General features: G+C 37.6%; 1 protein-coding gene across 4 annotated transcripts in view; it reads right to left on the bottom strand.

Annotated features, from left to right (window-relative positions):
• LOC141375293 (3'-5' exoribonuclease HELZ2-like) overlaps positions 1-27,421 on the bottom strand; it is a 296,921-nt gene that overhangs the window by 213,539 nt on the left and 55,961 nt on the right. The window contains exon 2 of one of the 4 annotated variants that reach the window (XR_012383100.1): positions 18,871-19,010. The exons of the other annotated variants lie outside the window; for them this stretch is intronic. The gene's annotated coding sequence lies outside the window, so the exon portion shown is untranslated. The remainder of the gene's footprint in view (positions 1-18,870; positions 19,011-27,421) is intronic. 4 annotated transcript variants of the gene reach the window in all.

Raw genomic sequence — 27,421 nt, 5'->3', positions numbered from 1 at the left:
ATTTTCACGTTTTGTGCCACGTTAGCAAATCCATTTGCGCCGCTTTGTGTACTCATTGACCAACTGAAAGCTGCTCTAAAGTTCAGAGCGCATTAGTTATGCGCCTATGTGGGTCCAAATGCTTACACATTCCTTAATACACACAGATGTTCAGCAATACACAAATATCTTTACGTATGAAACAAAATAAAGATTTTTAAAAATTGTTACAATTGTTAAAATGTTACAAAATAAATATTTTCTACATAAATATAAAAAACAATGCTTCAATGCCTTCTTGACCTCAGGGGGCCTTTTCTCAGTTTATTCATGACAATCTGCATTTGTATAATGTTATTATAATTAGCAGTATTATTTATTATATGCATTAATATTTGTTTTTATTAAAAACAAGTTTAACGTGTTTTAGAGACGTATGATCACCATATGGGGCATAAGAATAGGACATGTGTTTGGATATACTTGTTGTGACGGGGAGTGACACAAACAACAGAGATTTGGATCCAAATGCAGGTTTATTCGTAGTTAGGCAAGCAATGGTCAATACAGGTGCAAACAGGTGTTGAGAGGCAGTCCAGAATCGTAGTCGAAGCAACAGGCGAGAGGTCAGAAGGCAGGCGGCTAAACAGGAGAACTGGATAAACAAGGCTAAGATCTAAATACGTGAAAACAAGACAAGGAAACCGCTTTGTAATGTCACTTACAGTTAACAAGACTCGGCAACGTGAATGAGTGAGTGTGCTGCTTAAATAGTGTGTGCAATCAGTCTCTGACAATCCTCAGGTGGCGCGAGTAATCAGTCTAGATGAGGAAGCATGTGTGAGTGTGACCGGAGTGCATGTATGAAAATGTAGTCCAGAAATGGCGGATTTGTAGTCCATAAGTTATTGTTAGTGAAATCCAGCGATCTTCTGGCATACGATCACTGGTAATCGTGACAATACTCAGTTTTTTGACCACTTTGTTATTAATGTTTATTTATTTGTTTGCTGGAAATTAGAACTGAATTTAGGAAAAGTTTTAAAAACTAACAAATCTTTGTTAATCGAAATTAAATATGTGGGCTAATGGATATCTTCAGTGGAGTGAGTTTCCAACGTTTCCTTATTGACGAAATTAAAGGAGTAAACTAAAGAGTAAAAGTGAAGTAAAGAGAAAGTAAAGAGGCCGAATGGAGGAGGCTCGTTCTCAATGTAGGAGGCTCATGCACAGATGCTCCGTTTAACGGTTTTCTTGCTAGTGAAGCGTTCAGTTTTTTCCACTTATAAAGTCCGCAATGTAAATAGCAAATGGGCCATGGCGCGACACAACTGAGTCTTAAAGGGAATGAGAGATAAATCTCTGAGTGTGAATGAGCGTTTATAGGCGTTTCCCAGTACTGGGTTCCAGCTGGAAGGGCATCTGCCACATAAAACATATGCTAGAATAGGTGGCGGTTCATTCCGCTGTGGCGACCCCTGATTAATAAAGGGACTAAGCCAAAGGAGAATGAATGTTAGTTAATGCATTTACTACAGGTTATGATCATGTTAGTAAATGAGAATAGAGTTGATCATTGTTAGCTCATGTTAACTCACAGTGCATCTAATGTTAACAACATGAATTTGGGTTTTAATTATACATGAATTAGAATTAATATATGATGTACAAGTATTGTTTATAATTAGTTCATGTTAGTAAATACATTAGCTAACATTAACTATTGAAACCTTATTGTAAAGGGTGTTTACAAAAACAATATGAAACATTAAAGTAGACACTTGCTTTGTTTATGAAATTAATTTTGTCAATTGAACTTGATGCAGATTCAAAAATAAGACGGTTAGGTGGTTTTCTCTTTGACCCATATAAAGATATTCGGTTTGGACTGAGCTGAGACGAGATGAGCACCACTCCAGACCTAAAGCCCCTTCACAGAGAATGAGAAACAAACGTTTGGGTTTTGAGAACAGACAGCTGCTCTTTCAACAACACAGATCTTCGCCGAGCGCTGAAGAGAGAATGACGGCATTAAAACGAAGAGTACCTGCTGAAAAGAGCGGGAGCGTCATTGTTTTTTCAGTAACACTAGAGAAACTAAAGCGGTTTCCTGATATTGATGGCACAATGGAGGCAAAGAATACCTTCTGGTGGCCCTTAACCAAGTGGTTCGCGCTATAATGAGTCTTTAACTAGGTTCAATGAAAGCTTTGTTGAGCTGTGTGGAGCAACCATTGAAATGATACTGAAATATATATAGTTGAAGCGCTGCCGTGAAATTTAAATTCTTCTTGAAATATTTACCAAATGATGCTACGAGGCAATTTTACAGGATTTCCTATGATAGTTTTTGTTTTTGTGTTATTTGTTTTAGTTTGGCTGAGATTAACACATATTTAAACATTTATTAACTGGTGTTTAAGGTCAATATTATTAGCCCCATTAAGAAATATTTTTATTTCAATTGGTTGCAGAAGATCTTTAATTTGTATTTTATATTGGATTCGAGTCAGGTGATTGGCTGGGCCATTCCGCAGCTTGATTTTCTTTCTGTGAAAGCATTTGAGAGTCTCCTTGGCTGTGTTTTGGATCATTGTCTTGCTTTAATGTCCACCCTGTATTCATCTTTATTCTCCTGCTAATGTGGATGTTGGACTGAAGCCGCTGATATTCATTTACACTGAGGAAGGGCAGAGAGTTGAAGAACTACTGAGAGATTTCAGCTGCTGTCTGGGCTTTCAATGCCTTTCTACACCTCCCTTTCTTCATGTGTTCAATACTTTTTCCCTGCATCATTTCATTTTATTAGACAAAACTTAATTTGTGAACTAATTAGATTTGTTTTATTTGCATGTTTGGATGGTCTCACATTTAAAATCTAGAGTCCACGAATGACTAATCATTTAACTTACAATTAGAAATAAAAATACTGTACTATTACACTACTCTACTTAGAGTAGTGTTTAGAATAGATATATTTACTATATTTCCACTACATTTTTTGGCAAGTAATTGTACTTTTACTTGAGTATGAGTGACCCAAAGGTGTACCCGAGCCTTAGAGCAGAGCTAGCTGAAAAATAAAAAAATAAAATAAAATAAAAATGACAGGAAAATGACAACAGCCAGAAAATCTGCTGAGGTTTTCAGAAATGTATAGTGTTTGAAACTGAAAAAACTATTCACAGATTTCTCATTAGTCCTTATTTACTATTTTTTTATGTTAAGTGGTTGTAAGCAATTTATTTGGGCTGAATTTTAAACAAACAAATAAGTTCAAAATTACTACATTTAATCTATTTGTTTAAATTCAACACACGTTGTTTGCCACAATTTTGCAAAACAAAATGTCAGCATAGTTTTTGTTGTTGTATGAATTAGATTTAATACGATCAGAAAAAATTATATTTTATTTCAGTTTTATTATTTAAAAAATAAATGGTAAAATAAAAAACAATGCAATGTGTTTGGCTATGAAATAATAACAATTTTTAAAAAGTTACATTTAAAAATTGGGGATATGTTTATGTGGATTTACATTGTTCATGATACTCAATAAAAATCTAGCATACTAAATAAATTCTTTGTAATTTGCAACTCTAAAATAAAAATTCCCCAAAATATCACAAAAATAAAAATGATTAAATGTCTAAACCTTGACATAGTTTTCTTTGTATGCATTAGATTGAATAAGATCAGAAAAATCTATCTTTTTATTTTAGCTTGATCATTAAAGAAATAAATAATTTGAAAAAAAATTTAGTAAAAAAGTTCTTTAAGAATAGACAATGAACAACCTTCAACATTGAAGGATTAATTTTGTTTTGTTTTATTTTTTTGTCTCTGTAACTGTTGCATAAGTGTTTGATGGACAATTATTTATGAGTGAATGTGTTTGTGTATGAAAAAAATCTAATTAAAAAGTTATTTTTAAACAATTGGGGGAATATTTTTGTTGATTTACATTGCAGGTTTTATGATACTCAACAAAAATACAGTATATCTGTCACAATCACTAGCAATTTTTTCCTGGCAGATCGCTGGTAAACACACAGATCGATAATGAACTACAAATCCGCCATTACATGGACTACAAGTTCCAGTCATGCAGCACCACTCACACGCACCTGTTCCAGATTCCACTGATTGCACACACTCACAGCCGGAGGATCATTACAGACTGATTACAAGAACACCGCACACGCACACTTCATTGGTGAGTCTTGTTATACTGAATTGTGTACATTACAGCGTGTTTTCCTTTGCTTTGTCTTGCCATGTTTGTTTACGACTCTGGATTATCTGCATATACCCGTTTGCCACTGTCTTGACTATTCTTAATAAACCTGCATTTGGATCTGCACATCCCTTGTCAGCATCCACGTCAAATGACAATATTGCATTTTTTCCATGTATTTTGCAGGCCTAAAATAAAAATATCCCAAAATATTACAAAACAATTATAAAGTCTAAAGGTCTGAACCTTGACATATTTTTTTGTATGAATTAAATTTAATTACATTAAAAAAAACTATATTTCCTGTTTATTTTATTTTGATAATTAAAGACTTTGAAAAAAAATCTTTTATTAATAAAATAATAAAAAAGCGTTACATTAAAAAAATGGGGAAATGTTTGTTGATATACATTGCAAGTTCAACAATAATAATGTTATATTATATTGCATATTTTACCAGTATATAGTGAAAATTCTAATATATCACAATGAATCATAAATTCTGGGTGCAAATTTTTACCTGGAAAATATCTTTCAGTTATTAGTGTTTTTAACCTTTCATCATGCACCGTGTGTTCTGAAAGCCTCTGCTCTTTCTCACATTTAATCCACAATACATCAATAATTAGAATAAAAAAATAATTGTGTTTTTAGCTTTCAGCAAGAACTAACATCAATGCGATGAATGATCTGCTGATTGTCAACTTTTCTTTTGAGCACATGTCAATTCCTCACCTAAATCCTCCCATTTTTAAGACCCGATGACCCCAATTTTCACATGTAGTCTTAGTATAAAAGCCAAGGACGCGTTTCCTCCATCTGTGGAATCAAGACTCCTCCACAGAGACCATGAATTTGCTTTGTGTCCTTTAACATTTGTTCAAAATCAATTAAACCTTGCACCTCTGTATTCTCTTCAGCTTCTCTCACAGTGCAGTGTGATGCACTTCTGAACCCGCAGCCCTCACACAACATTACTTCAAAAGAGTTTTTATTTTTTCTACATTTCTGGGCTGTGATTTCATAGCGCGGCCATGGTTTTTACCAAAACTATTGCAAGTCATTGGTCATTAAACAGTTCACTTTGATCAAAAGCTCTATGAACTGATATGAATCATTACAAACAGATCAAATAGTTTTTCTGTTAGGGTTGAACACTGAAAGAATGTTTCCATACCCGCCGCCGCCCACCTATTTATTCTTGCTAGATGCATAGAAAGTTTCTGAGCATAAAAGTTAATACCTGTTTAATCCTGCTGTTTGTTGCTTAAACTTCATGTTCTGCTGTCAGATTGGGCACAATTGAGAACCGTGTTGAGAATACCTACAGTAGACAGAGAGATATAGAGAGATGGACAGAGAAAGAGAGACAGAGATGGATGGATGGATGGATGGAGTGACAGACAAGATAGATAGATAGACAGACAGACAGACAGACAGACAGACAGACAGACAGAAAGACTGACAGAAAGACAGACAGACAGACAGACAGAAAGACAGAAAAGATAATTTATAAAAAATTAAAAAGCTGAAAAATCACATGTACATCAGTATTCTCAGCCTTTGCCGTGAAGCTCTAAATTGAGCTCAGGTACATTCTGTTTCCACTGATCATTCTTGAGAGCTTCATTGGAGTTCATCTGTGTGTAAATTCAGCTGATTGGACATGATTTAATAAGGCGTACACCTGTCTATATAAGCTCCCAGGGTTGACAGTGCATGTCAAAGCAAAAACCAAGCATGAAGACAAAGGAATTGCCGTAGATCTCGAGACTTGTCTCGAGGCACAATGGTAGGGAAGGTTACAGAAAAATTTCTGCTGCTCTGAAAGTTCCAATGAGCACAGCGGCCTCATTCATCCGTAAGTGGAAGATGTTTGGAACCACCAGGACTCTTCCTAGAGCTGGCCGGCCATCTAAGCTGAGTGATCAGGGGAGAAGAGCCTTAGTCAGGGAGGTGATCAACAACCCGATGGTCACTCTGTCTGAGCTCCAGCGTTCTTCTGTAGAGAGGAGAAACTTACAGAAGGACAACCATCTGTGCAGCAATCCACCAATCAGGCCTGTATGGTAGAGAGGCCAGACGGAAGACACTCCCCACCTGGAATTTGCCAAAAGGCACCTGAAGAACTCTCAATCCATAAGAAACTAAATTCTCTAGTCTGATGAGACTAGGGTGCCTTCAAACGAACCCTGGAGCGGTTCACTTGTGATGAGAATATGATTCAACTAAAACAACCGCAAACAACCCAACCACAAAAGTACTGCGCGTTTTTGGACTAATCCAGCAGCAATGCGCTGTGCATTATGGAATGTGGAGGAAAAATGTTTGTTGACAGCGCTTTACCAACAATTTTAAACAAAGAGAAAGAGAGGGAAAAACAATACCTGATGAATTGCTGGTAATATTTCTGGAAGATGACCAGTTTGGTCGCAGTTTAGCTAAATTAATTTACGGCTCCACCTGAACTGACATGCGATGCACCTTCGCCGTTTGCAATGCATTAAAACATTGTTTTCTAGCCGCAGCTGCGCTTCATTCTCAAAATGTATAGTTTGTCTAAAGTGATGTATGTAAACTATATAGTATACTATGAGCAGGGATACAATCAGCCAGTGCAGTCGTAGCTCCATAGTCAAAAGCGGCATTTTGTGTCTGCTCGTTTGTGTACTTGTGGGAGTTCCATTGGCATCTTTCCCAAACGTGAATTCTGACCAATTGAAAAGCAGTTTAAGAAATACGTTTCACAACATCTGGCCAAAGAGTGATGTGGATTTTGTCACATGTCTGCATTTTGGTTCTTTTCAACTGGTTCGGACCAAAGCCAGCAGTGTGAAGTGAAAAGGACCCAAAGACGGCAGAAAATGCTACAATGTCATGTATTGCCCTTGGTCCAGACCAAATGAAGCAAACTACAGATGTGAAAGCAACCTAAAATTTAACTCTTTGGAGTAAACGTAATGCAGCAATGTACGGAGACATCCTGAATGAAAACCGGCTTCAGAGTGCTCTTGACCTCAGACTGGGGCGACGGTTTACCTTCTAGCAGGACAATGACCCAAAGCACACCGCCAAAATATCAATGGAGTGGCTTCATGACAACACGGTGAATGTCCTTGAGTGGCCCAGCCAGAGCCCAGATCTAAATCCTATTGAACATCTCTGGAGAGATCTGAAAATGGCTGTACACTGTCGCTTCCCATCCAACCTGATAGAGCTTGAGAGGTACTGCAAAGAGGAAATATTGCCAAGGACAGGTGTGCTAAGCTTGTGGCATCATATTCAACAAGACTTGTTGCTGTAATCGCTGCCAAAGGTGCATCAACAAAGTATTGAGCAAAGGCTGTGAATACTGATGTACATGTGATTTTTTCAGGTTTTTTTATTTTTAATAAATTTGCAACAATTTCAACAAATCTTTTTTTTTTCACATTGTCATTATGGGGGATTGTGTGTAGAATGTTGAGGAAATAAATGAATTTAATCTACTATGGAATAAGGCTGTAACATAAAGAAGTGTGGAAAAAGTGGAGCGCTATCAATACTTTCCGGATGCACTGTGTAGTCAGATAGACAGTCAAGACAGACAAACAACATAGACAGGCAAAACGAAAGACAGATAGAGAGAGACATAGAGAGACAAGACAGACAGAAAAGATTGATATATAGACAGACAGACAAGATTGATATATAGACAGACAGACAGGATTGATAGATAGACAGACAGACAGACACACAGACAGACAGAAAGACAGACAAGACAGAGAGATAGACAGACAACACAAACAGACATACAGACAGACATACAGACAAGAGAGAGAGACAAACAGACAGACAACATAGACAGAGAGACCGAAAGACAGATAGATAGACACATAGACAGACAACACAGACAGACAGACAAGATTGATATATAGACATACAGACAAGATAGATAGACAGACAGACATACAGACAAGACAGAGAGACATACAGACAGACAACAGAGACAGACATAAAGACAGACAGGTAGACAGACAGACAAACAGAGAGACAGACAGACAAGGTAGACAAACAGACAGACAACATAGACAGAGAGACAGACAGACAAGATAGACAGACAGACAGACAAACGGAGAGACAGACAGACATACGTAGAGACAGACAGACAAGACAGAGACAAACAGACAAAAAAGACAGAGAGGCAGACAAGAAAGACAGAGAGACAGACAAGAAATGACAGAGACAGACAAGACAGAGAGACAGACAAGACAAGACAGAGAGACATACAGACAGACAGACAGACAGACATATAGACAGACAGACAGACAAGACAGAGAGACAAGACAGAGAGACAAACAGACCGACAACATAGACAGACAGGTAGACAGACAGACAACATAGACAAGATAGACAGACAGACAGACAGACAAGACAGAGACAGAGTGACAGACAAGACAGAGTGACAGACAAGACAGAGACAGACAGACAATACAGAGACAGACAAGACAGAGACAGACAGACAAGACAGAGACAGACAAGACAAGACAGAGAGATAGACAAGACAGAGACAGACAAGACAAGACAAGACAGAGAGATAGACAAGACAGAGACAGACAAGACAAGACAGAGAGATAGACAAGACAGAGAGATAGACAAGACAGAGAGATAGACAAGACAGAGACAGACAAGACAAGACAGAGAGACAGACAAGACAGACAGACACACAGACAACATAGACAAGATAGACAGACAGGCAGACAAGACAGAGACAGACAAGACAAGACAGAGAGATAGACAAGACAGAGACAGACAAGACAAGACAGAGAGATAGACAAGACAGAGAGATAGACAAGACAGAGAGATAGACAAGACAGAGACAGACAAGACAAGACAGAGAGACAGACAAGACAGACAGACACACAGACAACATAGACAAGATAGACAGACAGACAGACAGACAGGCAGACAAGACAGAGTGACAGACAAGACAAGACAGAGTGACAGACAAGACAGAGACAGACAGACAAGACAGAGAGACAGACAAGACAGAAACAGACAAGACAGAGAGACAGACAAGACAGAGACAGACAGACAAGACAGAGAGACAGACAAGACAGAAACAGACAAGACAAGACAGAGAGACAGACAAGACAGACAAGACAAGACAGAGAGATAGACAAGACAGAGACAGACAGACAAGACAGACAAGACAAGACAGAGAGATAGACAAGACAGAGACAGACAGACAAGACAGAGAGATAGACAAGACAGAGACAGACAGACAAGACAGAGAGACAGACAAGACAGAAACAGACAAGACAAGACAGAGAGACAGACAAGACAGAGACAGACAGACAAGACAGAGAGACAGACAAGACAGAGACAGACAAGACAAGACAGAGAGATAGACAAGACAGAGACAGACAAGACAGAGAGACAGACAGACACACAGACAACATAGACAAGATAGACAGACAGACAGACAGGCAGACAAGACAGAGACAGACAAGACAAGACAGAGTGACAGACAAGACAGAGACAGACAGACAAGACAGAGAGACAGACAAGACAGAAACAGACAAGACAGAGAGACAGACAAGACAGAGACAGACAGACAAGACAGAGAGACAGACAAGACAGAGACAGACAAGACAAGACAGAGAGACAGACAAGACAGAGACAGACAGACAAGACAGAGAGATAGACAAGACAGAGACAGACAAGACAGAGACAGACAAGACAAGACAGAGAGACAGACAAGACAGAGACAGACAAGACAGAGAGATAGACAAGACAGAGACAGACAAGACAAGACAGAGAGACAGACAGACAAGACAGACAGACAGACAGACCGGTAAACAGACATATAGATCGACCGATAAATAGACAGACAGACAGACAGACAAATACACAGACACAGAATGCCAGAAAGCTAGAAGAATCAGTTGTAATGGCAGCAGGATTATGCGTCTGCTGTCACACAAACACCTCATATCTTCTCCCTACCTGACCACTGACCCAGAGCTCATTCCCTGTGGCCTCATTAATAGTGAGAGGTCAAGCAGTTGCCCTGAGAAACGCTTAGGTCACGGCCACCCATCCGCACACGCACACGCACACACACACACACACACACACACACACACACACCAGCTATAGGCTGAATAAAACCGAGCGAATGGACTGTATGTGTGTATATATAAGCGATAGAGAAAGAGGGGGAGGCTGGGAAGAGCGCTTCTTTTGACCAAATGTGTGAACAAAAGCCTGCTCAAACTGTCGGCCCAGAGGCCTGGGGTGTTTACGGCTTCTGTATCTATAACCAACAAATCAAGGCTTCCCCCCCTCCGCCGCCCCCTCAGCCGCCTCTCTTTATTGGGAACGGCAAATTAGAGCCCCGTCCATCTGGGTGTTAGCACCAATTACTAGAGGAAGCTGTCAGGCCAGATTAGAGCCTGTAGAGAAGGCGGGCATATGAACGGCTTCTAGTAGAGGACAAAAAAAAAAAAAAAAACAAGGACAAGTAGAAAAGAGTGTTGTGCAAATTATAATCATTCAGTTTTGCAATTTCTAAAACTAAAGGCTGGGAAATATGACAAAAATCCCATTTCATGGTTTATAAGTCATCTTATATACTGATAACGACTTATATATAACGAAATTGTACCATTTCTGTAAATTAAATCAATTAATAGCTTATATTCATTGACCACATATAAAGGACTGATTATTTTTTACATTATAAACCAAAGTATATACTCAGATTACAGTAGGTGGGCATTTAAGGGTAATTCTTCAACCACGGCACTTTTAAGTCCTTTGATTATATATCCCAAAATATATATAATTGTGTTCAAATTCCTCTTTCTTTGTCAAACTAACAATAAAACCTACTTTTATAAAAGTACTAGCTTTCTATTATATATTCTTCATATTATTCAACCTCATTTTAGGTGTCAAAATCACAGTTTTCACCTTGTCGCACACCCAGAGTTTTAAACTTAAACATCGATAATAACATTTTAAAATAATATTTATCTGGTAGCTATTCATGTCTCTTAATTAAGCACTTGTGAAATAATATATAGTTATAATAATATAGTTATTAATGTGAGACTATTATCAATATTATTTTTTATACAAAATATAGCTGTCGCACAGCACCAGTGTCATTTCCACCACAACACTGTAAAGTTGCTTTAAAAAGTTTGTGTGAAAGATTATTTAGGCGGTTTCTGTGAAAATGAATAGTGACATCTGAGAACATGTTCAAGATGGAGAGAATTTAAACACTTGAAGAAAAATCAAGGTAAATATTGCTTGATAAGGAAATATTATTCTACGTCATTTCCGAACATGATGTACCTTTAAAGGGCCATGAAACCCCCTCGTTTCAGCAGGGTGTTTTCACACCTCTACTTTGGAAAAAGTCAGAAAAGTGGGCGTGTCCAGCTCTGTTTAGGGGGGAGTGTCGGAGGAACTAAAGTGGAATGGTGTGGGAGTGTCTATTTGAGCACGCGCGAGTTTCAGTCAAAATACACACACATGAGAAAGTGATGGTGTTTAACCTACATGGACATCTGTAGTCGAGTTATTTGCCAAATTATTAAATGTTGGACTTTAACTGCAGTTTGGCTCTTTCATTCAGGGAATTCATTCATGTCCCTCGCGACAAACGCGATATTTGATTCGAGGATCTGCTCTAAGCGTGTATTTTTCATGCAATGTTTGATACCGCACGGCGAATGAGAGAAAAAAAACCCTCCGCATTTCCTGGAGACTTAGATGCACACGGCAGGTAGCGGTAGAAAGCCGCGTGTGTTATTCCGGTCACAAAATGCGGTGCTATGTTTGCACTCAGTGCAATAGTTAACTTAATTTGATACGAACAAACTGAATAAACAAAGAGCACTGGTCGCTCACTTAACAAATCTGTAGAGACAGGACAATCACCAGCAACTAGAGCCGCGTCTTTATAAAGAGAAGACTAATGTTACAAGCGAATCCGGATTTCAGCGTTTGCTGATGGGAACAGCTCTCAGGTAAACAATGTTCCTCCTTAGACACATAAGTTATTGTTGTTGAGCGTCGCGTACACTGTTAATCCACACGTGACTCCAGCTGAGCTCTCACAGAGAGAAAATGAAAACAAAACTTAATGGCAGCAAACTATAAAAGCAACACTTCACGCTTGTTTTGCTTGTTGTCTCTGTGGCGTAAACGCGGTGACACTAATGAATATTAATGAAGTTGCACAATAGAGCGCACTGATTGGTTTGAACCAAGCCTTACTCATGCATTAATGCATCACACTGTAAGACGTAATAAGACTCACTCTGGCACAGACGCCCAGTCTACACGCTGGAATACAACGCTATTATGTCATGACCGTGACGCAGCTTCAAAAACTCGTTTCAAACCGGAAGTACGAATTTGCTTGAAATAACGCAAAAACAACCAATTTACACTTTTTAGTGAAATATAGGTGTCCTAATAGTGTTTTTAGCGGTGTGGGACACATATACGACTGTCAACAGCTCAAAAAATGTGTTTTGGTGTTTCGTGACCCTTTAAAGATGTTTTTAAAAACCAAACAAAATTAAGGTAAATAAGAGTGTTTCGTATACATGAAAGGCTAGTATCAATTCAAAGCTAATCGCTGAAGATATTTTTCTTTTTTTTCACAATAAACTGTTAAAATGTCATTTCCACCACCACACACATTTTAAACAAATATTTAAAAAGTTCTTATCACACATTAAAAGTGTATTCACAGTGTATAAGTTCATGCTCTGTTTAATATACACATTCAGTTGATTTATTTCCTAATTAGTAGGGATGTAACGGTATCAGAATTTCACGGTACGGTAATACCTCGGTATGAATGTCACGGTACGGTATTTATTGAATCATTTACAGGAAAAAACAAAACTTATGAAAATACTCCAAAAAAGTGCCAAAAGTGTCAATGACATACAAATTAGCCATCTATCTGTAAGCTTTGAAACAGGAACTTCAATTTTAATAACAAAAAATTATTAAACCATGTAAAAAAATTAAGTTTCAATTTAGTATTGTTGAAAACTCATCTCATTCAACATTTAATCACACACTCACTTAGATAGAGATGGGTTTAAAGGAAAATTATCATATAAATATAATCTGGTAAAAGCTGGTATCTCTGGGCATTTACAATGTCCCCTGCAACAGAAAAAAACCCTCTCATTTGGGACTGAGGTTTCTGGGACAAGAGAGATATGACTTGGCCCAGGTTGTTAGCAATGGGGAACGTTGTGCATTGTCTTTCCCCCACTTGAGAGGACAAACCATGAGTGAGATAGAGGTCTCATGTCTGCATCAATCTGAACAGTGTGCTGTGTTTCTGCAGTCCCCATGACTGATTATTAGTCCTATTCCCCAACTTGCAGGCAAGTGCACACACAGTGCTCAACCTGTGCAGTGCACAAGCCCTTTTTAGTCTTGGATAGAAAGTTCCCTTCCAAAATGATCAAAAGAGCCCCCGCGACGCGACATACCCTCCGTCCCCGCTATTCAGTACGCGCGCGCGACAACACCACTTTTCAGTACGCGCGCGACAACAGCTGATAAGAACTCGCGCGACAACACAGCTGATAAGAACTCGCGCGACAACACCACTATTCAGTACGCGCGCGGCGACAACACCCGCTTTAGGGTTTTCCAGCTCTTTTTGATCCCCGCTTCTAGCAGCACACTCCATTTCCGCATTACTGGATCTGTAGCGACAACAGACCGCAAGGGATTATGGCCAAGCCTGGGCTGATGGGAATTGTAGTTTTTGCTACCTCCCGTTCGCTTCATTCGCCTAAGCACATTTTCTCAGAAGACCTATAGTTTTACCGAGTCATGCGACCACGGTAATATCGAAAAAAATTAATATTGCGGTATGACGGTATTTACAATACCGTTACATCCCTACTAATTAGCTCTTAACCAAATTAATATTACATTTTAGAGTGTGACAGGTGTACAATTCAGCATACAACTAATTTATTTTATTGACAAATGTATCAAATAAAACATAAAACATCTTCTGGCTTTGCTCCTTCTTATCTGCTCTCACTTCTGCAGATTTATGTGCCCTCCAGAAACTTGCGTTCTGTGAAAGAAACCAAAATCCCGTATCATAGTATACAAATCATCTTATATACTGATAACGACTTCTTTATCACAATATAGTACTATTTCTGTAAACTGAATCATATTAATTGACCAAATATAAAGTACTGTATATACTCAGATTGGGTGGGCATTTGAACGGCTTCTGGTAGAGAAGAGTGTTGTGCAAATTTCAATTACTTAATTTTTCAGTTGCTAAAACTACAGGCTGGGTAATATGACAAAAATCCCATATCATGGTATATAAGTCATCTTATATCCTGATAATGATATATACCATGATATAGTACCATTACAGTAAATTGAATCAATTAATAGTTCATATTTATTGACTGTTTCTGTTTTACATTATTATCTTTATACTCAGATTAGGTGGCCATTTGAACTGCTTCTAATAAAAGAACAAGAGTGTTGTGTAAATTTTAATTACTTAATTTTGCAATTGCTAAATCTAAAGGCAGGAAAATATGACAAAAGTCCCATATCATGGTTAATAAGACATCTTATATCTGGATAATGACTTAAATCTACTCAATTCATATGTGATCATATTTTTCACTTTATTTAAAACTCCAGGTCAAATGATTGATTGAAAATGTAGAAATATGAAAAAAAAAAAAAAAAAAAATATATATATATATATATATATATATATATATATATATATATATATATATATATATATATATATATATATATATATATATATATATATATATATATATTAGGGATGTGCGGGGCAGCCGGTATTTGTATTTGTTGAGGGGGGAAAAGTATTTGTATTTGTATTCGAGTAAAATTCAAAATGGCGCAAAAATATATATTTTTTCTATTACACTTCTAATTTACGTTATAGTGAAAGTATTGTTTAATTATACCCATTATATAAATTATAGATATGCAATATTGGCTGTTGTTTTTGAACATGTGATAAGAAACGTAATTGAAAAGAAAATAACATAGAAGCCATTTTCTCATCCATGGTTAAACCAACAACTAATAAAATACCATTGTGAATATTATGAACCCCACCACCACCGTTCTTGTTGAACGATACTGAATAGACAGAATTAAAACAAATAATACTTCAAAAAACTGTTCTTCTTCTGAAAGAACTTCTTTCCAATGCACAGAATTCCAAAAACTAAAATTAACTAAATAAATCTAAATAAAACCCTGCCTGTGGGATCTGGCAGAACAAAAGTATTCTATATAAGACTAAAAGATACAGCCCTGCTATTATCATTGCCAGCCACAAAAAAAGACACAAAGTTTGTTTGTTTGTTTTTTTATGTTTGAAACTGACTTGCTGGGGCAGAATGTGGCTGTGTTGATGCTTTTAGGATGCTTTTAGTGCATGTGATAATACATTACATAGAAGGTTGCGCGGTGCTCTGTTCAGTGAGAAGCGCTTTCTATGGCAAGCCTTTTTAGCATTTAAATCTTTGTTCTGACTCCATAAATATATTAGAGATATCTCTAATTATATTTTGACTAGTCATAATTATAATTCCACTACTCAGAAGGACAATTAGACAAATCTGCAATTACAATTGTACTAGTACGAAATCAGATGAATTTTGACTAGTAACAATTGTAATTGATATCTCTGAGTTTTTACTAGTCATAATACATTTAGAGATTTTATTTATCATATTATTAATCATATTTAATTCATAAATAAATAATTAATTTATTTATCATATTTAATTCATCATATTTAGAGATATTTACAAATATATTTGAAGATATCTCTAATTAATTTACTAAAAGTCTAATTACAGTTGTAGATATCTTGAATTGGATTTTTGACTAGTCAAAATTCATTTGGAGATATCTCTAATTACAATTGTGACTAGTCAACTTATTTAGAGATATCTGCAAATATTTTTCAATGTAAGTCAATAGAGGAATATGACTAGTCAGTCATAATATATTTGCAGATATTTCCAATCTGACTAGTCGAATTATAATTATGACTAGTCAAAATATAATTAGAGATATCTCTAAATATATTTATGGATAGTCTGAACAAGGTTTAAATGCTAAAACGGCTTGCCATACGCTCTCATCCAGTAGCACAGTGGAGAGTTCTCTAGTTATATCCTTTCAAGTCGTTTGTTATGCAGTGACATGCAGTCAAATATTTCGCCAAACAGTCCTTAGGGATGTGGTGACACGCAGTCAGATATTTTACCGGACAGATCCGCCACTTTTGGCGCTCATAAACAATCATAAAGCTCTCGTGCTGCAGGAATGAGGAGGTCTGCTGAAGGCGCGCAGCTGACGTGCAGTGAGGAGTTTGCGTCTTTAATAAACTACGGCAGTTTGCGATCACTGAACAGTAAGAATGATTAATAAATCCATATGAAACAACCCCTTAAAAGTCACGTCTCGCTTTCAGTTTCGGGCTTTGGCGCGTTTTGCCTCTCTCTCTCTCTCTCTCTCTCTCTCTCTCTCTCACGCGGGCATGCACTGTGGTCTCATGAGGAAACGCTGCTTTTTGATATAGTGTTTTTCTTGCTCCCGAATACAAATAATTTTTCAAGTATTTGTTCGAATCAAGTATTCGTAAAAACACGCTATTCGTGCCTTTCCGAATACCGTATTCGGGTTCGGCTCCACCCTTAATATATATATATATATATATATATATATATATATATATATATATATATATATATATATATATATATATAGTGGCGAGTATACTGATGCCACGTCGCCTTGGTCCAGAATTCACCCCAGCTGTCACCTCATCATCACGGAACGGTCCCAGCTGGAGCTAGTTAAGAGACACACATATAAGCCAACCCCAAACACAAGGAAGACGAGCTTCATTTCACTCAATGACTCCCAGCGGTATCATATGTGTCTCTCTGTCTCTCCTACACAGCGGACTCCAGCAGTTGACCGATCCTTCACCAGAACTCTCACTCAACCTCACCTTCTCCCCGGAGCACCAGAGCACAACGAAGAGCACCGTATTCATCTTTCATCTTGTTTTACTTCTGCACGTTGTAAATAAATCACCCTCCGGGGACTTGTTTGTTCCCTCTGCCTCGCTACTATATATATATATATATATATACATATATATATACATATATATATATATATATATATATATATATATATATATATATATATATATATATATATATATATATATATATATACACAGGGCTTTACATTTACACCCGCCAACCTGCCAAATGTGGGTAGATTTCAGCTCTGGCGGGTTAGACAGACACCTCCACTAGCCACTTTGGCTGGTTGGAAATCTGCTACAAAGTGTAGTTTTCTTAAAAACAGGGTTCGACAATAAGCATGGCCCAATATGCGTGCAAATGTGATTTTAGAATCGAGAAGCAGCACGACTGACAAAAATAATTATGTTTGCGCGAGCAAAACAGCAAAAAAGAAGGGAAATGCTGAACGGATGATCACTCGCGTGCATAGGTGATGTGATGTGCGCGACTGTTAAAAAGTCTGTGCGCTCCTGTTTACTTGCGCAAAGCAACCATGCCTGGAAGAAGCGCAACTGGTGCGATCTGTTCCCTTTGAAATAGACTGGACAAAGAGCGATGATCGTTCACCCACAGTCAGTCCTGCTGCTTTCAAGAGCTCAAGATAAAAAAAAAAATACACATATTCTTTTGTAAGCAGCAGCGGTCACTGCTTTCATTTTATTCTTTAAACAGATCATTAAAAGGGCTATATTAACCGTGTGCACGTGAACATCCTTTCATTATCAAACACAGTATGTTTCACCTGCTTTCTTTTGCTTACTGTTATTTTTGTTAATATGGTTTAATTGTATATATTTTTACAATATTATTGCTTTAATGGGAGATTACTCCCTATGTATGTGTAATTAACTGGTAACCTGGGACTTTTAGCCAGGACAGATTACTGTGCATATTTTAGATTTATGACAATAATTATTTTTTAAAGTTAATGTTTTTTAAAGAAAAGTTTTGTTGAAGTAAAAAGTGCACCTATACACGCTATATCTTCCTTGTTTTGACACATTAGGAATTGTGGCTAAGAAATACTTATTCGGTGTGGTCAGATATAAATTTGGTAAATCCTTAACTTTGAGCCCTGAAAATTTGTGAAATAAAAACTGATTGCATTGTGACACAACCCATTTGCTCATGCACACTGAGCAAGCTAATACACAATACACACACGAAAAGTTAAATTAATGAGAAGGCATGTGGACATAACACAACATCTAAATCAAGTCATTTTAGCATGTCAAATTCAAATTTATTCATATAAAATATATTTTCCCAACAAGAAAAGTGTGGCTAGTGAAAATGGTGTGGAGTGAAAAATGGAGTGGCTAGTAATGTTGGAAATGTACTAGCCACAGTGGCTGGAGATCAAAAATCACTAATGTTAAGCCGTGTGTGTGTGTGTGTGTGTGTGTGTGTGTGTGTGTGTGTGTGTGTGTGTGTGTGTGTGTGTGTGTGTGTGTGTGTGTGTGTGTGTGTGTGTTTCGGCACCAGTGATGTAGTGGTTAGTACATCGACAGATGCACCACGGTGCTCACGGTGACCCAAGTTCCATTCCCGGCTCGCAGTCCTATGCCGATCCTCCCCCTCTCTCTGCTCCCCATGCTTTCCTCTCAATTCTTATTACTGTCCTGTCCAATAAAGGTGAAAACCACAGAAAAAAACTATAATTATGAAAATAGAATTATTATTAATATTATATACATTAATAATATAATACATTGCAAAATTTAGCTTTGTGATGTTATTCATGTTTCTGTTGGCATCCCCATATTAGCGTGTAATATTGTAATTAGGGTTGTCATGATACCATTAATAAATCTTACAATACTATACCAGCTGAAGTATCACGATACCAAGTAGTATTGCGATATTATAATTTATAACTCAAATTATAGAGAAAATACTGAAATAATTAAATTTCACCTAAAATGTATTCATTCTTTTTGTTTATTTTGCAGATAACTGACCAACAAAAATACATTAAAATAAAGATACAAATTATATCCAAGACATATTTTTCCAACATAATTAGCCTATATGAAGTGGTCAAAAATGTTTCAATGTTTCCTGTTGCTATTTTGGGTTTATTATAAATTTTTCCCCAGTCTTATCAGGTAACAATTCAAAGTAATTCAACATTTCACTTTGTGAGTCGTTCTTTTTAAAAGTTTGTCACGGTTGTTGTAGCTACAAAATCATATTAACAGGAACAGAAATGAACCGATTCAGATGTGCGTTCCAACCATAGACAGTAAAATACATGGACGTATAGTATCCGTGACGTCACCCATAGGTTTTTGCCATTTTGTTCGAATGTCATCACACCCACGGCAGGAAACCAAACAAGGGCAAAGAGGCGGAGAGTGAGCGGAGCTACAGACACCTGCTGGCATTTTGCTTGGACCTAGCTTAGACAGACTTTACTTTGGGAGAACGCTTAATACTTTATCACCTGCGACTCGTTTGTGTTCTGATCACTTGTGCTTGGTTGTACACTATATCAATAAAGTGTTTAGACTTTTAAAAACACTGCTGTAATACATTGAGCCACTAAACATCGTTCTTATGATGTTTTTCTACAGGAGGAAAACGCGAATTACTTCCAAACACTTCAGATATAGTCTGTGTTAGTTAATGCAAGGCTATTGATGAAATCCAGCATAACACTGTATGACAACGCTTCAGATGACTGATCTAGAGCCTACAGCTAATCAATCTGACAGATTCTGAAGTGCATTACAGCTCTAAATATAAATGATAAATGATCTTAAATAAAACAAATACATTTATAGCGATGGTATATTAGTATATAACTTTACTCACATAGGAAATAGAGGCCACATGAATGGTTTTGAGCACAATTAAGTGCACACAGCATCCCATATCATCTGATAATTGTAAGAAATAAATCCAAAAGGCAACTGACTGTGTAAAGCCACATAAAACAACACAGAAATATGATGAATATGCTGAGTTCAGTGGCTAATCAGCCGGAATCAGCTGAGGTGAAGTGACGGCGACCAACGAGACCTAGCTGTCAATCAAGTGGCCACGCCCTTAATTATGCAAACTTAAAATAGCCTAATATAAAGGAAACGGATGAGTTATACCCCCTAACAGTTGTCATGAAGGGTAATTTTAGCTGTATGAACCAAAATTTTTCTTTGTCCCAGGCTGTAAACACCTTTTTCCTGCTGTAAAGTTGGCCATTCTAACAGTGGGCTCAATTGAAATTTGCTCTATTATGGAGCCAGGACTAGCGGAATTTCGATGAATTGCAGTTTCAGTTACTTCCGTATTGGCTTCCCAAGGTAGAGCGGGAGGTTGCTGCTTGGTTCCAACTGAAGCATTAGAATATATGCAATAGGCACCATAAAAGGTGCAAATTCTACACAGTTTTGCAAAGGGCTCCACAGACTATTAAAATAAAATGGTTTATTGTTGCATAAGTGTGTGAGCATTTGAGTGACTTTTCCACATGCAACATCATCTACTGTAGATAAATCATTAATGTCGATACTACTGTTAACAAACTACAGTGGCACCGCCAGTATTTTGTAGCCATAGGACCGTGATACTATATTATACCGGTAAACAGTGCAACCCTAATTGCAATCATTCATTCATTTTCTTGTCGGCTTTGTCCCTTTATTAATCCGGGGTCACCACGGCAGATTGAATTGCCCTTCCAGCCGCAACCCATCTCTGGGAAACATTCATATACACTCATTCACACACACACTCATTCACTACGGACAATTTAGCCTACCCAATTCACCTGTACCGGATGTTTTTGGACTGTGGGGGAAACCGGAGCACCGGAGCACCCGAAGGAAACCCACGCGAACGCAGGGAGAACATGCAAATTTTCACACAGAAACGCCAACTGAGCCGAGGTTCGAACCAGCGACCCAGCAACGTTCTTGCTGTGAGGTGAACGTGCTACCCACTGCGCCACTGCGCCGCCAATTGCAATCATATGAATACTAAACATGGTATTATCATAAACAATGTATTTTGACAAAATAAATTATAAGACCACAGTATTAAAAAAAATGTCATTTTTAATTTTGTCCATGAAATATATATCATCATAATGCACAGGCCTAAATGAAGGACATTAATCGTACCATTTGTAAAAAGCTTACTTTGTCTCAACTTAGTCACACCAAATAAAAAGTGCATTCTAAAAAAAAAAAAAAAAAAAAAAAGAAGTACGCCATGTGGTTTCTTTTGCCAGCAATTTTCTGTTCCACAAACTTTTCAACCATCATTAACTTTTCGCTCCGTCGGAATGTTTAAAGGGCCCATAACATCCCCCTCTCTCTCTCTCTCTCTCTCTCTCTTTCTCACTAATTTGCCAGGACCAGGTGTGCAGAGGCCGAGCGCAGGGGGCGAGCAGTGAACTAGAGGGGAGATTGCGAGAGTTTGGGGCTTGAGGGAGGGAAGACAATGAAAGCCACACAATGGAGTCCGAAAATCATGCCAGGGAGCAGTGATGCGCATCCTTAGGCGGAGTTTGGGGGAAGCCGTGCCTCCGTAATTGCTTCAGCATTATTTGAGCGTGTGAATAAAACAAATAAAGTTAACTTCGATGCATATGGCATACTTCATGCAACACGCACACTTCAGAGTGTGGTTGTGTGTGCGTGTGTGTGCGGTTGTATTTTTCAAAGTGACTGGATGATGAGAGCATGGCAAATGCATTTTATTCACAAGGAACACTGCAAAAAGACCCGTAAATCAGCAGTTTTCTGTATTTTGGGATTCATGTTTTTGTTTGTTATTGTGCCTTTATGCTTTTGAGTTGCATTATGGGACCTTGGTCTTTCTTCCAACATCTTTTAACCCGAAAAGCTTCAAATAAGTGACTTTTATAAACATTTTTTAATAGTTTAAAGTAATATATTGTCTGGGTTGGTGTTGTGTGTTACGCTACAAAAATCTTGTAATAAACTGGCAGTACATGTTCTGTTATTTTACAGACTTATTGCTCTCTATATTTTTTATTGTACATTATATTATTTCAAACTACCAGAATGTCAATAAAATGCTATGCTAAATAATGTTGATATTTCGTTGATTTTAGGTTGTGTTGGAAAGTGACCAAAATCCAACGTCGGGCCAATATCTTAAACCATTAACGTCAAATACTGGCATTTATTTGTCAGGTATGGCAACAAAAATGCAACGTCTGATAGATGTCAAATTGGTAACATTCACACAACTTCAAGCTGTAACATCTTTAGATGCTGATATTTTGTTGTTTTTAGGTTGCGTTGGAAAATAACCAAAATCGTATTGACATCGGTCTGATACTGGATTCTGTCATCAATCCAACGATTTCTAAACAATATGCAACATCCCATGTTGGGGTACAATGTCAAACTGACGTCATGTTGACAACCTGTGCCTGCTGGGGAAAGTCGACAGAGCAGAGATCAACATCTCGTAATGCAATTAACAACCGTAAATGAACGGAAAACACTAAAACAGTCTGCCTGTCATGTAGTAGATCAAAACTATTCAAGTTTAACTTGTGCTTATTATAATTACTTACAGTAATTATTTAGTATACTTACTAGGGATGTAACGGTATCAGAATTTCACGGTACGGTAATACCTCGGTATGAATGTCACGGTACGGTATTTATTGAATCATTTACAGGAAAAAACAAAACTTATGAAAATACTCCAAAAAAGTGCCAAAAGTGTCAATGACATACAAATTAGTCATCTATCTGTAAGCTTTGAAACAGGAACTTCAATTTTAATAACAAAAAATTATTAAACCATGTAAAAAAATAAAGTTTCAAATTAGTATTGTTGAAAACTCATCACATTCAACCTTTAATCACACTCAGCCCATCTACCCAGATGAGAGCTCTGCTAGTCGGACTTCTCATCAAGCATCTCCCGCTGGATCTAATCTCACTATATTTATTAAACGGGATATTTCATTTATCTTGTTGTGTTTATCTAACGACATATTCCCTGACTTTGGGCATTGGAATCTATTACTTGTTCTCAGGTAACGTGTTTTGGCTGAGCGCAAAGATAAGTTAATGATTAATGTAACCACGTCCATTCTGTATATTGACTGATCGCTTGCCTTTATTTCCTATAATGTATAAACTTATTGTATGTTATACTTTTAAAATGACCATTATCGATTCTTAAAACTGATACTCAGCAAAAGAGGGTGTGTTTCATATTTTCACTGAAATTGAAAGGAGGCAGTGTTTTTATTGGCTCCGTTTTGTTATAAATATCCACACAGTGAAAATGACGCTCATCTTATGCAGCACGACGCCTCAACATGTCTGCTGTCTAAGTTGCTAATATTAAAATGAAAATAGGCAGTTCCTTAAATCATGTTTACATTTTATTGTTGAGAAAGTGAAACAACGAAGCCAGGGTGATGTGAATGAAGTTATAAAGTACACTGTTCCCTTTGAAGATTTACCCGTGTCCTCGGTATAATCTGCTTTTCCATATCAAACTGAAAAGAAGAGACTGCAGCCTTGATCAAACTTGCGAAGTCTGAACTTACACGGAGAAGATGCAGGACTGAACTGTGCGTGTTAGGCTACTTAATATTCAGGAAAAGCCCCAATCAGAGAGGCGAGTATCACACACCAGACGCGCACATTCGAATGGTATTTAACATGAAACTAATCAGATGGCGCTCTGTGGCGCGGCTGAAAAATGAACTGCGTCCTGAGCCGTCGCCGGGCGCCGCCGACAGCCGCCGACTTGCGGCGCCGGTGTGTGTATCCTGATAGAAACCTATGTTTAGAATTCTAAAATACATGGCGCTGCGCGGCGCGCCGCCGAGCGCCGCTTCTGGTGTGCGACCTGCTTTAGAGTTTTCCAGCTCTTTTCATCCCCGCTTCTAGCAGCACACTCCATTTCCGCATTACTGGATCTGTAGCGACAACAGACCGCAAGGGATGATGGTCAAGCATGGGCTGATGGTAATTGTAGTTTTCGCTACCTCCCGTTCGCTTCATTCGCCTGAGCAAATTTTCTCAGAAGACCTATAGTTTTACCGAGTCATGCGACTTCGGTAATATCGAAAAAAAATAATATTGCGGTATGACGGTATTTACAATACCGTTACATCCCTAATACTTACTGAAGAGAAGGAGAAGCAATTTGTCAAGAAGCCAACAAGATTTAATAGATCCATTTTATAGATTTGAAAGCAAGCTAGAAAAGTGGAGAAATGCAGAGGATAAAAAATAGAACATAATAATAGTATCTTGAAAAAATCGTATAAAATATTGAAAATATTAAATGTCTTACTGTAAATTGCAATGGTGCTAAAAAATTAAGTACAGGTCAAAACTCTATAGCTGCGTCCCAAATGGCACACTATACACTATGCACTATGTACTTATGCACTTAAACACTCAACAGGATAGTATTTGTATGTAGTGGCGTCCCAAATGCCACACTAATGTTTTTTACTAAGTGGAAATTCAAACCGTTTCCCTGATGACGTTTGACGGTTGCCAAATCAGTGAACTAAGCGACCGAATGATCAAATAATACCTGCCGTGAGTATAACCGCATTCACCATCGGGAGGCGCTATAATCACTCTCGTGAGAGAAATTTGCTTCCACCATCCAAAATAAATAAAGTTATTCAACATGTGCGTCCGATAGCTCCGCCCCTTCCGCTACCTGCGGTCGTTGAGTGCGTGAAGTGTCCATCATTACACACTTCATTTTACCGGCTGAATGAGTGAATCATCCGGGTAATTAAAGTGCTGATATTATTTTTAGAGTTTTCAGTGAGAACACACTACTTACACTATTTATACTATAAAATGGCGTAAAAAATAGTGCACAAGTATGCGATTTGGGATGCAGCTTATGTATCTGTGCACTAAGTACATGTGTTACAAAAGGATGATAGATTAATAAAAATCAAGTAGGTAGATAAGCACAAATGGACAGACAGATGGGCAGACGGACAGACAGAAAGATAGACGGACGGACGGACAGACAGACAGATAGATAGATAAACGGACGGACGGACGGACAGACGGACGGACAGACAGACAGACAGACAGACAGACAGACAGACGGACGGAAGGACGGACGGACGGACAGACCGACAAATCGATAGATAGGTAGACGGACAGATATTGAGATATAAAGATTCAATGTCAAAAAAAGCAATAAAACTTACTGCAAACTTAACAGACTTAGTTAAAAAATATATATTACTATGTTTCGACAAAATGACTAAAACTTGAATAAAAACAATTTATTACATTACATAAATCTTAATGCAAACTGAACAGACATAAGGAAAATATATATTACAATGACTCAACAAAATGACTAAAACTAAAACCAAAATATTTATTGAAATAAAAGCTAACTCAATAAATATTGAGAAGCCAGTATTTATCAATACTAAAAGAGCACTGAAAAAATGTAATGATCATCTTTGCATTGTCCACAAAAACTAATTAAATTCTTATTTAGCCAACATTATTGTTTTCCACAACACAAAGACATATATATATACAAATAAAGGCATGTGACTACATACTTGCATACAAAAGGGATTCTCATAATGAATTGCAATTGCAAAAGTATACACAAAACACTCACTCTCACTATCCTTCGGCTTAGTCTTTAATTGAATATCACTTATATAATAAGTATAAATATATGAGCATATTCAAAACAAAAAATTCTGATTAAAGAAATTCTCAATGTGCAAGAGCATTTCAACGCTTGTCAAAGTTCTGCATTGTTATCCAAGCAGTGCATTCCTCAGATGTGTGTGTGTGTGTGTGTGTGTGTGTGTGTGTGTGTGTGTGTGTGTGTGTGTGTATACTATGGACGGTGTAGGGGAGGGGGTTTACGGTGAGCCACTAATCGCCCATAATTGAGTTGGATGTGCAGCGCAGACTGAGACTGTGGAAGTAATCTGTAGTGCCACAGCAAATAAAGCGCGGCAGGACTAGAGTGTCCACCTCATGTGACAGACTGTAACGTAGCCTGCGAGAGGGCAGCGGCCCCTTTGTGCAAACCACAAAAAGAGGCAAGAGGGCCTGGCAGGGACTAACAGCCGAGAGCCGCCGCCTGATTGGCCACGGGGTGGAAGATGAGCTTTAGCGGCACAGGAACTTTCGGGAAGTTTCAGAAAGAGGAGAGAAAAAATTAACTGTTTAATGGACCCTTTTCACATTTCCGAGTTACTCAACAGCAGAAGTCTTCATAGTTGGGTAAACTTAGAGCGCAGTGAATGGAAGAGTACAATATACTAATATTATTATTTTACAATCCTATTAACTGAAAGAATAAAAGAAAAACTCCACATGCATCTTCTGCAAGGATGTTATGTAAATACATAGAAATGTCATACATTAAATTTACAAATACAAACCCAAATCAGAAAAAGTTGGGACAGTTTGGAAAACACAAATAAAAGAAGAAGTAGTGATTTACAAATTTACTTTGACTTGAATTTCATTGCAGACAGTATGAACACTAAATAGTTTGTGTTTTGTCTGGTCAACTTCATTTCATTTGTAAATATACTGTACATCCTTTCCTGTCATTCAGACCTGCAACACTTTCCAAAACAAAGTTGGGACAGGAGCAATTTAGGGCTAGTAATCAGGTAAATTGCCTGAATAACAATGTAATTTGAAACGGGTGATGTCCACAGGTGATTGTAATTATGATTTGGTACAAAAGCAGCATCCAAGAAAGGTCTAGTCCTTTAGGAGCAAAGATGAGCAGAGAATGGCAAGTTTAGCAACAAATATGTGAGAAAATTATTGACATGTTTAAAAAATAATGTTCTCAAAGAAAGATAGAAGAACATTTGGATATTTCACCTTCAACAGTGCAGAACATTATTAAAAGATTCAAGGACTCTGGAGGAATTTCAGTGAGTAAAGAACAAGGGTGCAAGTCTAAGCTAAACAACTGTGATCTCCGATCACTCAGGTGGCACTGCATCAAGAATCCTCATACATCTATGAGAGATATCACTACATGGGCTCAG

Source organism: Danio rerio, chromosome 7 (assembly GCF_049306965.1).
Source record: "Danio rerio strain Tuebingen ecotype United States chromosome 7, GRCz12tu, whole genome shotgun sequence".
NCBI lineage: Eukaryota > Metazoa > Chordata > Actinopteri > Cypriniformes > Danionidae > Danio > Danio rerio.
Note: the sequence above shows the minus strand (reverse complement) of the source record. Positions and strands in the feature narration are given on the sequence as shown.